The following is a 14,486-nucleotide window of genomic DNA, read 5'->3' on the forward strand; positions in this document are numbered from 1 at the left end:
ATGATGCCACAGTGTGCAGATAAAAATAATGAGGAGATGAACATAGCGTGTTATGGCTTTTGGTATTCAGTACACTTAACAAGGAAGGCTGCTTTGTTGAAAACATGGGTCACAAAAATACTGCTGTAAGAATAAGTTACCTTCTTCTGGCAGGGCTTACTCTTAAGGAAAGATGTGTATCTGGAAACCAAATGTCAGGAGCTCACAAAGTATTAGAACTCTGCAGAATTTAAAGAGACTTGTGCTTTAAGATTCAAGAACAGTCTGTGACCGCTTTTTGAATAATATAATCACTGCCAGAGTCACTCTGAAGTATAAATCTGAAAATTAATTAGTAAGATTTGGCACTCCTGTAAAAGCAATCCTGGCTTTAATAACAGCCAATGACTCTCGCAGTAAGGGTGTTTTCTTCTCTTCCTATTCAGGCAGGCCCAGATGGCCATGCTTTCTGCATCACCTCCCTCTACAGTTCAGTAGTTTGCACAAGTTTAGCTAGATTATGGGCACGCAACAGAAAGGCAACAGAAGAGGAGACCCCAGAGCAGACATTTAAATGTTTTGCTGAATAATCTCAAGCCATTACTTCATCCGGTGCTCTATGCCAACCCTTGGAATGACAGACTGGAATAATCGTGAAATGTGGGTCTCCCACATGGCTGGCAAGGATGTAAATGTTTCATTCCTGTTATGTCTGGATCCAAACAGTTCCTGGCATATGTTCATTAGGGGATATATTTTTCACTTAGTACATGAGATCTTTGTCATCTGTGAGATCAGGTGCTTTATTCCAGCACTGAAGTGTTTAGTTCTTCTTCAAGTAGTTTTTGTGCCTAGGCTCTGATAAATGCTACAATAAGGCCATTTCAGCTCTTTTCAGCTACCTGTTAAACACAGAATTCCCAGTTAAGCCTCAGTGGAGGCAACTCCCATGAAAAGCTAGGCCATGTAAGCCAGAACAGTTACAGAAAAGGTGTAACATGCACTGACTTGGCATTCAGTGGGTGCACAAAACAAAAGGAATATTCTAAAGACTGGGAGGCAGATGCAGAAAAGCAACAGAGGTAAAACATAAATCATACTGATGTATTCTTTACTGTACAGCCTTTCCATTCACACATGCCTTTCCATTCTGCAGTTCACGCATTATCCATTTTTGTATGCCAATGCCAAAACTTTCATGTCTTAATGCCTAAGCAGTAAAAGTTATGCTGATTTATTACTACCTGTTAAGCTTCCTATCCAGCTATATCAACATTGAGTGTTGTTATTCTAGCGTTCAGGGTTTGTGTATAAGATAGAAATCAGCTGGCTGATTATACAAGTGCAGTGTTTGTCACTCACAATGTCAAAAGGTAAATGTGGTTTTACAATACCTTCTTATCTTCACCTTCAGTTCTATGACAACTTGAAGCTTATTGCATACTAAGAATAACTCAGAAAAACCTAAGAGAGGTTACATGTGCTGAAGTGTCCAGGAATTCTGGACATATAATGAATGACAATATGAGACTAATGAAGATAATGGAAAACTACAGAGAAGAATATGAATTCTTCAAGATACTCAGTATAATGTGCACCTTTAAAAATATAATAAAGAATTTTATCCAATTTCTTTTGAGGGAAAGTCTGTGTTACTTGAGCAAGTAATACAGGTTTTTTAACATTAAACAAAAGCTAAACATTAACATTGCAATGGTGCTGGACTTGCTTCTTACGCAGTTATCTGAAGCAGCAGTACCCACATACCAACTTAACTCAAATGCCATCACAAGAGACTTCATGGGAAATCCTCAGGGTTCACACACTCTCCCCACCATCATATTAAATGCAGGGAACCTCTGGCTAATGTTAATAATCACAAGACTTCTAATGTTCATAATCACAAGACTTCTCTTTCTCACAGCAGCTTTACTAACTTCTAGTCTGCCTACCATGGCTTCCTGGATTAGTGCTCTTACTCTTTGGATATGTCTAAGAAATACTCTATGATCCTGGGCAGTGCCGCAGTTTAAAAGTATTACAGCACCAGTAGGAGTGGAATGCCTTAGTATTTGCCAGTTGCCATGGTTTGTAACTACTTTTAAGAAATATATTTACACAATATACAACATGGCAATGATTTAAAATAAAACCACCTGCATTTCCTAAAATAAAGTCTACGAAAATTTAGAGGTTTCTCTCTCTTAATATTACCCCGCTCTCAAGGTGCTTGCTCAGAGATCTGTCTTGGAATCTGTTTTTATACAGACCCTACTTCCTTAGGAGGCCTGTCTTTCTGGAAGAGAATGAAGATCTGTGGACACATCCAACCTTTAGACCTAAACTTTCCCTCATGTTCCCTTCGGAGTGAGATTCTATTTCCTTCCCCTCATGCAAATTTCTGTGAACTCTGATTTAATCAGTATGTTACTTTAATTTTATCCTAATAGATTATTTCCTATCCCATTCAAATTCTTATAAATGCTAATGCTTGTAGTGCATGAATAGCTGGAGCCATCTCTTACTCAGAAAGCAGACAAAGCCTGTTAAGGATTCCCTTGTGGCTTAACTTGTTATAAACAAATCATTCAGCTATTTGAGGAAACAGACTCTTCCAGCCAGCAGATTTCATTTCTAAGGCTGTATGTACATGGTCACTTTAATCTCACATAAATCCACCCTGCTGCAGAAGCAGATGGTGTCACTTCTCTTGCTCTTGCTGTCGATACCTACCTTCTCCCTTGGGCTGGCACAACCATTTCTGTTGTATAAAGAGCTAGATCAATGACCTGAACTAAAAACTAATCTTAATTCTTTTTTCCTCTGAGTTAGTTTAGAGGCAGTCCAATTCCTTTCATCAGTAGCTTGGATTTATGCCAGAGTAAAGTGGCTGTTTGTAACCACTGAAACTTTTATCTTATTTAAACATATCCATATCAAAAATCATGTTTTAATACAGTCAGATAAATGACATAAATGTATGTGACTCATTTGTAGCTCTTGACTGAGATTAGATCCAACTATTATTAAAAGTTCAGAGATGCTTGGGGTACAAGTCTTTGCTTTGAGAGACACAATGTCTACTGTTTTTTCTGGTATATTGTTTAAATTCAAAATGTACTAGAAGACATCACAGCTAAAAGGTCTTAATAACATAACATGTTGAGTTTAAATAGGTCTTCATAAATTCAGAATAGAAAGCTTTATATATTACAGTCCTTTATATGTTAGAGGACTGAGGAAACTCCAAAAATACTCTGCTCAGAAGAAAATATTTGAAGTTAGTTATTAGCTCATTAATGGTCAATTGTAAGCAAATGCTAAACAATTCACATTTGTGTTCTCATTGTTTCAAAGTCTACAAAGACAACACAGTTCAGATTCAATCAACCAATAAAATTAAGTTCCTTTTTACCTATTTGTCCTTTCAACTCTATTTCCTCTATTAATTGCTGGAGTTAGGAGGTTCAAGAATTTTACTCAAGATTAATTGGGGTTATATGTTAAAATGCGTGGTCAAAACACACTTGCTAGCATTAATCTATTTCTGGTTTTGAAATAATTTTATCATTTTCAGACAACTTACTTTTGCCTAATGATTTTTAAAATGTACTCATCTTTCAACATGGTTATTTTGCTAAATTACCCATGCTGTTCCCTTCTTTGAATTAGTGGCAAAATAAAGCTATAATCTACTATGAGCTTCTGTTCACACTACTTGGAGTAAAATACTTGTTTGTTCTGTTTATCTTATGCTCATGGTAGTCATCTGTTAAAAAATACAAACATTTTTATAATCGGAATGTTGGAGTCTTAATTCCTACTTATGGACTTTCCCATAAAGATAAATATAGTCTAGCTGGCACTTTCTTAATGCCCTACTGCCATTTCCCAAAATGTCTTACCCTGAGTTAGCACCTCCACCTTCCTCCTTACTTTATAAGGTAGCTCAGAGAGCTAGGAAACATCCAAGTTCTAGCCCACACTCTTTCAAAAATCCTGCTTAGGTTCTAAATACTGGATTCCAGTACTGAAGCTAGTAGACGCTGATGTAAGAAAGTCAATGATGAGGAGATGGCAGCAGAATTCAGTTCAGAAAGAAGATGTTCATTTTTAACTCCTAAGGAAGTTTAGTATTGGAACAAATTACCTAGCAGGGTAGTACATTTTTCAACACGTGGTGTACTTAATTAAGAGCTCTGACTTAAGCACAATGCGGAAAACAGCTGCAATGGTTTAATGCATTGCTACCCCCAGCTGTCCTGCCATCCCTTCTGCCAGAGGACATTTCCACAACAGAACTGCTTCAGTTCACAGTCTAGCATATTTGCTTTAATTGCCTGTGAACATCAGGTCACACTAGAACGCTGGACCGTGAACCTCAGCTAGTGATGTACAGATATGCCCTGCCTTCTGCCAGCTATCGTACCGAGGAGAAAAATGGGCAGAAGAGCAACCACAGATAATGGAGCTGCTCTGTGAAGCCCTTCCCTCTCTTGTCCTCTACTACTTACACTTACTCTCATGCTGTTCTCCCTCTTCTGCCATGCAACTGTTTGTATAGCTGAATGGTTAACTGTTTGCTGGACCCAAATTAAAAATAACCTGGAAAAAGAAAAAAGCTACATCAGTTCTCTGGTTTGATTCCGCATGCCACTGCGGACTGTCATTCGCAAATGCAGCAGTAGCTTGGCATTTGGAAGAAGTGGCAGGAACAGGAACTGCTTAAAATTGGTTAAGAAGAAAAGCTCTTCAAATCTGTCCTAAAACTGATGTCTTCTTAAAATATATACTCCAGCCCAGTGATTTGCTGGGCAGACTGAATGAATCATTGTGTTATGTAGGAATTTGAACTGATCATTCCTTCAGGCCTTAAATCATACATAAGTAAATCTGCTTCAGTTTGCAGGCTTTAATGAAGCTGAGAATCCAGTCCTGTGTGCAAGAATTAGTACAATGTACTGGCATGCCTTATCAAACAGTCTTCATGTTATTGGCAAAAAAATTACTCAAAATGTAACACTTTGTCTTACTTGTTTTGCTACATTTAAAACCTGTATACATGAAATGGAGAATTTTGTACTGAATTGTTAGAGGATTCTGACTGCACCCTGGAAAAGCAGTAACAATTAGCAGAAATCTTCAGGAAATAAGTATTCCCCTTTAGGAGACCTCTAATTGTAAGGATTATAAATTTGTAAGGCCTAATCCTTTCTTTTTTTTCTTCTTCTTTTTGTTATTATCTTATTAAAATTGGTAATTCTGAGGTAACTTGTAATACATGAACTTTCTTAAAAAACTTACCACCTCTTATGAAGGGAGCACCAATGTATTGCTTAAAATCCAAGCTGTTTACTAACTATATGTAGAGTTGATCTACTGAAGTATTCACCATTGTTTTTTCTAGATAAAACAGTTTTCACTTCCCTTTAAATAACCAACAAAAAAGCCATACAGTTAAGTATATTCCTGGCACAGAGCAGATGCCTTTCTTTGATCCCTAGAGTAGGCAGTCTATTGAATGTGTATCAATTAATTCCTGTAGCCTACTTTATAGAAAGTACTGTGGGATTTTTGATAGAAAATATCCCAGTAGGCATAAGGTATTAATTGGATTATTTTAAATTCGTCAACTTCTAAATTTCTACAGTACTTAGCAGCAATTCTCACTAGAATTACTGGAATAAAGTAAAACTATTTTATAGTTAGAATGATTATTTTAGAGTTAAAAATGCTGTTTTAGGCAAAGTATGGAACTGCATACATACACAAATTTTCTTACATCATTAAAAATAACCAAGCAGAAGAAATTCAGTAGTCTAAAATATATTCTTCAAGTTCTTCTCTATGTAATAGTACACATTTCTGAACAACAGATGTTTTTGATCCATCTATACAAAATAAATGAATGACAACGCAACAACTACTAGGTTACAGCATTTCTAAAGGTGTTTTTTTCCCTAATTGAATGACAAAAAGCAATTTGCAGAAGTAACAGTTTAAACCTCTTTAAGTAAATGATCAAGCTTATGCTAATATAGCATACAGTATTACATGTATGTATATGCTTCATTTAACTTTGGGGAGGTAAGTATCACTGCAGTCATAGATTGACTACCTCATATCTATATACTATAAAAGTATCTTGTCAAATTGGTCTTATGCCTGGTTCCTGCAAGGCTCTGCAAGCCTGGCTCTGTGCAGTGCTGCAGCTCTCACTCACCGGTTCTGCCACAAGCTTTTTCAGCAACACTGAAGTTCAGAACAGAACTTATTTTTCCCCTGCCCCCTCCCAGCTCATTTTATATCTGCATCACAGTCATCCCTGCTCCCACACCCCCCAATCTTGATAAAACTGTTTTGAGACAGTCTTATAACCTAGACAATCAATATTATTATTTTTTTGTTTTTAATTAGAGGTTATTTTTAACCCAGACTGTTTCTGTGGTGAAATTCGCAGCACAGCTGAACAAAGTTTTTGCCTGCACTAAGGGTGCGTGGAGAGCACCTGAGAAGGATGTTATTGTAGGAACTTCTTAAACCAGCCCAACTGCTAAAGAAAATGCATAGTGGAACTGCAACTAAAGTAATTTTGTTATTTGACTATACGGTATCTGTAAGAACATAGGCCTCAAAGATGTCTTTTAAGATTGCTCTGTATGAATCTACACCAGAAATCATGCTATGTGATTCTTTGCCTTTCCTTTAAAAGAAACCAAGGCTGCATTTTATGTACCATTAAGTCTATTAAAAATAGCTGTAATTTGTCTAAATATATAAAGAATAAACTATTGCAGTTAATTAAAGCATTTATTAGCTCAGAAGAAACACATTGAAAATATGTCTTTTGTGATAAACTGAATATATTCAGTGCTATTATGGTGAACAGTGCAACTGTTGTGCATGCCCTGATTTCTCATTGTACTCTTTCCAAACAGAGTATTCAAATGACAACACCATCACACCTGGACAGAAGCTGTAGCAGATAAAGCATTTTCTTTTGACCGAGCAGCTAATCAGACCCTTTCTAGATCTTTTATATTACAAAGTAGTTCCACAAAAGGAGATTTAATCCGCAAACCCACATTTCCAACCTACAAAACCAATTTGGGTTTGGGATTTGGGATTATACCTGCAAAAAAAATTAGTAGTGGGTGAGGTAAACTGAACAGGTCTTTGAAGACAGAGAGTCTGTGTTAGACTTTTGCACCTCTAATAAGGGTTAACTGGTAGCTGGTCAATGCAGTCATTGTATTTGGCAGAGGTAGTGCGATTTCTCTGAAAATATTTCAGAAGACTACAGATATTTATTTTCTATTTTGTCTTGATATGTACTAAATAACTTGTTATTGTTTAGGTTAACTTTGATGTGAGATTTGCAGAGTTTTCATTCAACTTACTTTGTGACTGCCTCTATATACACTAACAAACAGACTTACTGTGTGCTGACATCAAAGCTGACCTTCTTTTACCTATGTTTTATCCCATCTTCTTGTTCACATCCTGCTACTGCCCACATAAAACCCCTTCTGTACACTATTGTTTGAACCTGGACTCATTTACACAACTGAGGATATAGCTTTATGTCCACTTTTACTTCAGGTCAAACTCTAACCACAACTATCATTCCCCATCAGAAACTGATGGTTACAATTTGTTTTAATTTAAAATCAGAACAAAGTGGAAACCACACAACTTTTCCATCTCTTTTTTTGTTTCTCATCCCTCTTCCTAGTCATCATGTATGATTCAAAGTGATTCTAAACAGAAGAAAATTACATATTCAGCCAGTGATTAATTTGTACTAAATTTGCTGTTTCTGATTAAAGATGTTTTTAAATAAGACCTTGATTTACAGGTCTAGCAAGTAAGAATGCCCATTTCATCACAGGGTATCCACTGGTAATTAAATCACACCAGTAATCTTATACAGCATTATATCTTTACTAGTATGATAGCACTGTCACAGACGTTTTACATCCTAGAACCTGCAGTAAATTAAAAAGTCCTTGGAGGCCATCGCTACCCAACCTCTTGGTCTGCTGAATTCCAGAAAGCGCAAAAGAAAATCAATTCTACTTCTAGCAATCACCTGTATGCTAGCGCAGTGTCTTGTTAACGCTTGCCTGCATTTCCTCCTATCCTTGGCAAGTATGGCTCTAGAATTGCTCCTACCTGAGAAATCTGAGACCGTTGGTAAAGGCCCTGAGAGAGGCAAACTGACAACAGACTGTTGTAATCTGAAGGAGAATTAAACTATAGCAAACTGACTTCTGAATTAGATAACACTCACACATACTTAGTACACTTTCCCTTTTGTGCCTTGTCTTCATAAGTTTAATTTGTCTCAGTTTTTTAGGGTGTTTTCATATGAGCAAGCCCTTTGAATGGGGTCTTTCTCATCCTGAAGTTGTCTTCACATCTGCTTATGGTGGGTCTGGGTATTGCCCTTTGCATTCCTCATAGGCAGGAGAATGGACTTTGATTTACCGTAATGAAGCACAGCAGAGCCATTGGGACCCCTGTACGGCCATCAGCACTGCCCAGGTTGGGAAAGCATGTGGTCCTCAATTCCAGTCAGGCTGAGGCCATCACACAACGCTTTTCAGTGTCAGTGAATTCACAGGGCCAGCATGTCTACTTGGCAGTCCTGCCTGGCAAACTTCTGCTCTCCCGACTCAAAAAGCAGCTCATTTGTCCCATAATCAGAAATATTTCAGTTGTCGCTTCATGAGCTGCCCACGACCATGGAACATGCATTTGGCTGTCTGAAAGAGAGATGGGAGTCCATGGGGTCAAACTGGAGGTCAGTTTATGTTTCCCTGTTGCCTTGTTGTAGCTGTTTCATCCTATAACTGGAACGGAGGAAGAAATAAGCCTCTTCTCTTTTCTAAAATGAATATTTTTATCGCCTCCTCTGCTACCTTGGTTCTGTACACCCTCCTCAATGTATACATACTGTCAGCTCCTAGACTCATGAAGTTACTGCAAGCTGATCTGGCTGAAAATGAAGCCATTTTCATATGTACATATATGTGTTATACATACATCTATGCATTAATGTTTTTCAGCTGGAGCAGTTGACTGACCTGCCACATCTGCATGGCTCCTGGCATAGCAGACAGCCACCACAGCAGGCCCCTGAGCACAAGTGAGTGCAACCTTAGATGGCAGCAGCTGCCGGACAAGTTTGGCTGGGTCAGGAAACTGTACCCTTGGCTACAACTGCAGAGAAGAGCCGGACTCGCAGCCCCTCGCTGGGGCTCGCCTCCCCACCCCCTCCTTCAGCCCAGGCCTCCCCTGCCTCCGTGAGGAGCCGGCTCAGGGGACTGAACCAGCAGAAAACCATTTACTACTGTTGTTGGGTTAGTTTATACTACTTAGTGCTATGAAGCAGGTCACTGTAATGTCAGAATTTACCGGACTGCAAACAGCTGTGTTAGCTGGATCCTGTCATGCTGCACTGTTCAAAAGTATTCTGTCTCCATCTTCATCAGATAAAGAGATGCTATTAGGGAAAAAAATAAGAGAAGTGAGGGACTTTCCATCTGAGTACGACTTGGCAGGTCTGCTGAAAGCTTGTGAGAAGGCCCATACTGCATTCCAGGTGGTGGGAGAGCAGAAGGAATGCTGTACTAATTCTCCCTCTGGCCAGACTGATGTCCAGAACAGATTTTTCACCGCAGATGAAATGGCAATATTCCGCCATGTAACTGTGTCCTGAGGGGCCGTTAAACATTTCTTTACTTCAGTTTAAGAGTTAAGAGGTAAGTCTGGTCTGTACTGCTACAAAATTTAACCACACAAGGGCTGGAAATTCTGCTCTAGCAGACATTTTTACAGTCCACAAAGGAGCATAGATGCTGACGGACAAAACCTTGCCATAAAACTGTATGGTGCCACAGCCTTCAAGCAGTTATGATACAACCCATCACAATGTAAAATATTTGAGACAGCAATTAGTTCTGCAGATCCGTAGAACATAGTTAAAATGAACGAATAAAATGCTTGCTTAGGCTTTAATTCTGAAATGCTGACTATGCATTTTAAGTCTAGTCACTAGAGCTTCGGTAACTGCTTTCAGATCTGTGCTTAGAGAGTTGGGGAAGGAAAGCATCACACTGGTGCATGACTGAATTCTCAGGGAGTTTGAGAACCAGAATCTCTTTCTGATCCAGGCAGTTAACCAAAATTTCAAGTCTTGGCAGCTGTTTGTTTTCTGAAAGAAGGTGATCATATGACCACAGCAGCACAATGACAGTGCAGAGAGAGTAGTAAACCTCTCTGAAATTCCAACTCTGAGTAATAAGCTCATATTTTTATGCACTGGTCTCACAAGAAAAAGACAGGAAGAAAGATTACTCAGGACTACGCTTGCATACCTTCACAAAATTCCCACTAGCTAGAATAGTAATAAGCTGCAGTTCTCTCACAGCTATTTTCTGGACCTAAAATAATGCTACATATGCTTATAAGTCTTCATTATAGAAAAGACAGTATTCCCAGTAAGAATACAGTAACTCATACATAAGCACCCTCAGCAAGGCCAAACCTAGCCAAGCGCTTATTTTTTTTCCTTCGGACCTCACTTGCTGTCTTCAGGTACAAAAAAAGCATTAGTATAACTGAGATAGATGAGACACATACTCTCTCACAATAAAAGCCTTTCCCACTCTAGCTAGCATACTCAAAGATGTTGTAAATAATGTAGAAACACTATGTCTCAAGCTCTTACTATTTCAGTCCTTGAATATCTCAGTCTATCACAAGTTGTTTTTTTTTTCCACTGTTACACATACGTGAATCGAGGGATTGCTTCTTGTTCAGCCACTTCCAGCAAACAGAGAGATTTCAGCCATGGCAGGGTATGAACTGCAAATTAGGAATAACTAAGGTCTTATATTAGAATTATGCGAACATTTAATAGCTTGTAAGTGCTTTGTGAACTATAGAGCACCTGAAGAACTATCTATCTACCTACCAAAGACCACTCAGTCATACAAAATCCTGACTTATGTTTTACAAGTAATTTCAGAAAGGTTACACATATGTAATAAATGTTTAAGTGAATCAAGTATTAAGGACTTTTTAAGTTGCAGCTTGTCTGACATTTTTTCAAGCATCTGAAGTGTCTGTTACTAGATGCAGAGCTAACACCCATAGTTTTTGGGTTTTTTAAGTCTTTGATGCTATGAGTAATAGTGTCAGGGAAGGATTTAAAGTACAGTTAGATTGCTAATTGTTACTTTTTAGAAGGTAAACAACCTTCTAATGGTTTTCAAGTTTAAATGTGGCTTAGTTCAAAGGCTAATAAAGATTGTGATACAAACAGATCATATACTAACCCACTCAGTAATTGCTGTTTAATGCACGTGTTGCAGAAGCACTTTAGAGACTTAACAGTCAAAGACAGGACTGCAATACTCTCATAATATTCTATCTTCAAAAGTTACAAGCAGTAGATTGTTAATATTAAGGAGATAGGAATGAAGAAATAATTGCTTAGGATTAGTGGTGCAAATATGTTGTTTTTCTGTATATTTAATTTAACAGAAAAAAATAGTATTTGACTGGCTAAATTGGGTCAACAATGACCACGACAGTGAACACATTTAAAAGGATATTTACAGTTTAAGATTTATCAAGCAAGATCCTGACATTCACAAGAAGATGATGGAGTACAGGACAGTTTTTACAGGATTTCCTGAACTCTGAGAAGATAAAAAAGATGGGAATGGCAAAGTTCTTGTGCTAGAAAAAAAGGGTTTCTGTGTGAAGAGCAGTATAAGAGTACCTTACAGCCAGTAATATTATTTTCCTCTGTATTGTTGATACATGAGAATGGAAAATTATTCATATTCCTGTCTGTCTATAAAAATATGTAAATATGTCTATTTAAAAATGTTTTCAGTGCTATTTTTACATCTTTAGTATACAGATAGAATTACTGTAATTTTATGATAACAACTGTTAGCTAGTTGTAAGACAATTAATACAAATTTCTTTATATCTTAAAACACCACTTACCTATTTTTTAAATTTTGAAATTGAAGATTCTTTTCTAAGTTGAGCCATAATAAATGCAGCACATGTGCATTGTCTCACTAATTATTATGTTTTTGTAAAAACAGATGTACCATATTTATCTTGATTTAACATAGGAAGATCCCAGGTGAGCTTCCTCACTGTTCCCCTGGTTAAACAATGCACAGAAAATGGCCTGGGATCTAATTTTCCTTCCTTACTGAATTGTGGTCATGACAACCATCTGTACAAGGATAAGCTTTACAGTATTGTCTTGTTCAAGGGTATCATTTTGACATTGTGTGATACAATAAGGTAATGGAAAATAATACTGTGCAGCAGTTGGTACTCTCATCTACATATACTGCTGACTTACGCTTTTGGGTTTTGTGTGTTTTGCTTTGCTTGTTTAATATTTATGTGGCCATTGTAGCAAGGAAAGTATATAAACATAACACCAGCCTTTAAAAAATATGTTAACATTTGAGAGAAGGGTCCTTGGCTAAGGGAAATGCCACTGTTTCTGACTCTTCAAATTTATCTATCTCTACCAGGTATCAGGGAATTTACATTTTGAATATGAAACTTAATTTTTCTCTGCTGTGCGAGCAAGGCAAGATACAATTTAAAAAAGCCAAGACTTTGTTTTTGCATGTCTTTATGGCAAAAGCTTGTCTCACATTATGTGGACAAATATAAACAGAGGTAAAGACAGTGCTAGGCTGTTATTCTTTAGCTCCTTTCTGAAACCAGCTATTTATGAGATGACATGGAATAAAGCTGAACATACGTAGTATTAAGCAGAATCTGTTAGATAATCAAAGACTATTCCTTTCCTGAAACTTCTATACAAGAAAGCCCTTACTGACATTGGAGGGAAAGTAATTTAATTTGGCTTTGGTCACTCTGTGCCTCAAAGTACATACATAATACGTCTGGAATTGAAAACACAACAGGAGAGATTGGTTAAACTGTTATGTTCAAATACTTTTGAGGTATTAGCGGAAGACAAAAAAGAAAGTAAGGCGGGAAAGCTCATTCTAAAGTCATGACATACAGTCTTGCCATATGTTAACAGAAGAAATAACTGGTTGTTTACTACAAGCACTGAGTAGAAAGCAAAGACTCTAGCTTGCTCCAAATCAGATTATAGTCCAAATCAGTCTCATAGTAGAGTAATGGGAATTATGGAAAGAGCGTTTAAAGTAGCTTTTTTACTATTGCTGTTGATTTCTTTGCCCCACATATGCCAGTGATTAACAAGGATCCTCCTGCTGCTGCAAATATAGATTTGCTGATTTGAGCATTTTGACTTGAAAACCATTTATAAAGGATCATTCACACATTTCCACTAAGATCCCCAATCCTGTAATAATCTGGTCAGGTTGGACAAAGGAACAATGAAAGTGACTCTTCCAGTGCAAATTTCTCCTCCTAGAGTACAAGTTGTTGAACTTAAGTCACCCTGTGTCTACATATACCTCAGCCATTTGACTTACTTGGTCTAGCAGATGGATCGGATGGGTAGGAGTCACACAGTCACAGCTCTAGAAAGGGGTTTCCTGTCAGATGGAGATTCAGTTACCTGCTAGACTGATTAAGAAAGGATGTTATAGTACCAGTTACTAAATTAAGGTGGTGGGGGGCAAGATATGTATGTGGGAGGTACATGGCTTGGAATTTTTCTAGCTATCAGTAATAGCCGGCCTTAAAGGACACAGGGTTTTAAAAGGTTTTATTTGGTGTTTGGCTATGAGGTCATATTGTACTTCTTGGATATTATGGGAGAAAGATATTATGTAGAATATAGCTTGTGGGATAATACTAATACAGTCTGCTGTTTGTGGTAATAAAGCTAATGGTAACATGCTTTGGGAGGTGCATTCTGGCCTAACTAGTGCAATCCCTGTAATAGCAATCTAATCAATTTATCAAACCCTAATTATTGTTATATAACGTAGGGATTCCTAGTTTCTTTTTGTGCTGCCCTCAGATAACACTAGTGCAGCAGGAACTCCTAGCTTTGTTACAAGTAGTACTTTATGGGTAGGATGCAGCCACGCAGCTCTGCAATTCTGCAATGGGGTTATGCAAACTGCTTTTGGGAACAATATTCTAAGGACAAAGAGGGTAGAGCTGGCATATGTCTTGCTGGTCAGGAGCTTTTGTGTTGGGTTTGTGTTTTTTTTTGGTGCTGGTGGTGAAAATGTTTACATTATAGGGGAGTGATTCTACTTTGACAAGTTTTGATTTAAGTTGTTTGAAAGATACAGCAGGACAAGGCTGGTAAAAAAAGTAAGTTGTGAGGGAGCCAATTATTGATGTTCAATCATGTTTATTCTGTTGCTGACTAGGAAGTTTGCTTTTTAACTTAGCTGAACACTGGTTCTCACACGACCGTTGTGATTAAAAAGTAAAAACCTGCATGCAGGTGTATCTCAGATTGAGTGCAATTTTCTTCCTCCTGCTGGTGACCCTTCTTT

This window comes from Haliaeetus albicilla, chromosome 8 (genome assembly GCF_947461875.1).
Source record: "Haliaeetus albicilla chromosome 8, bHalAlb1.1, whole genome shotgun sequence".
Lineage (NCBI taxonomy): Eukaryota > Metazoa > Chordata > Aves > Accipitriformes > Accipitridae > Haliaeetus > Haliaeetus albicilla.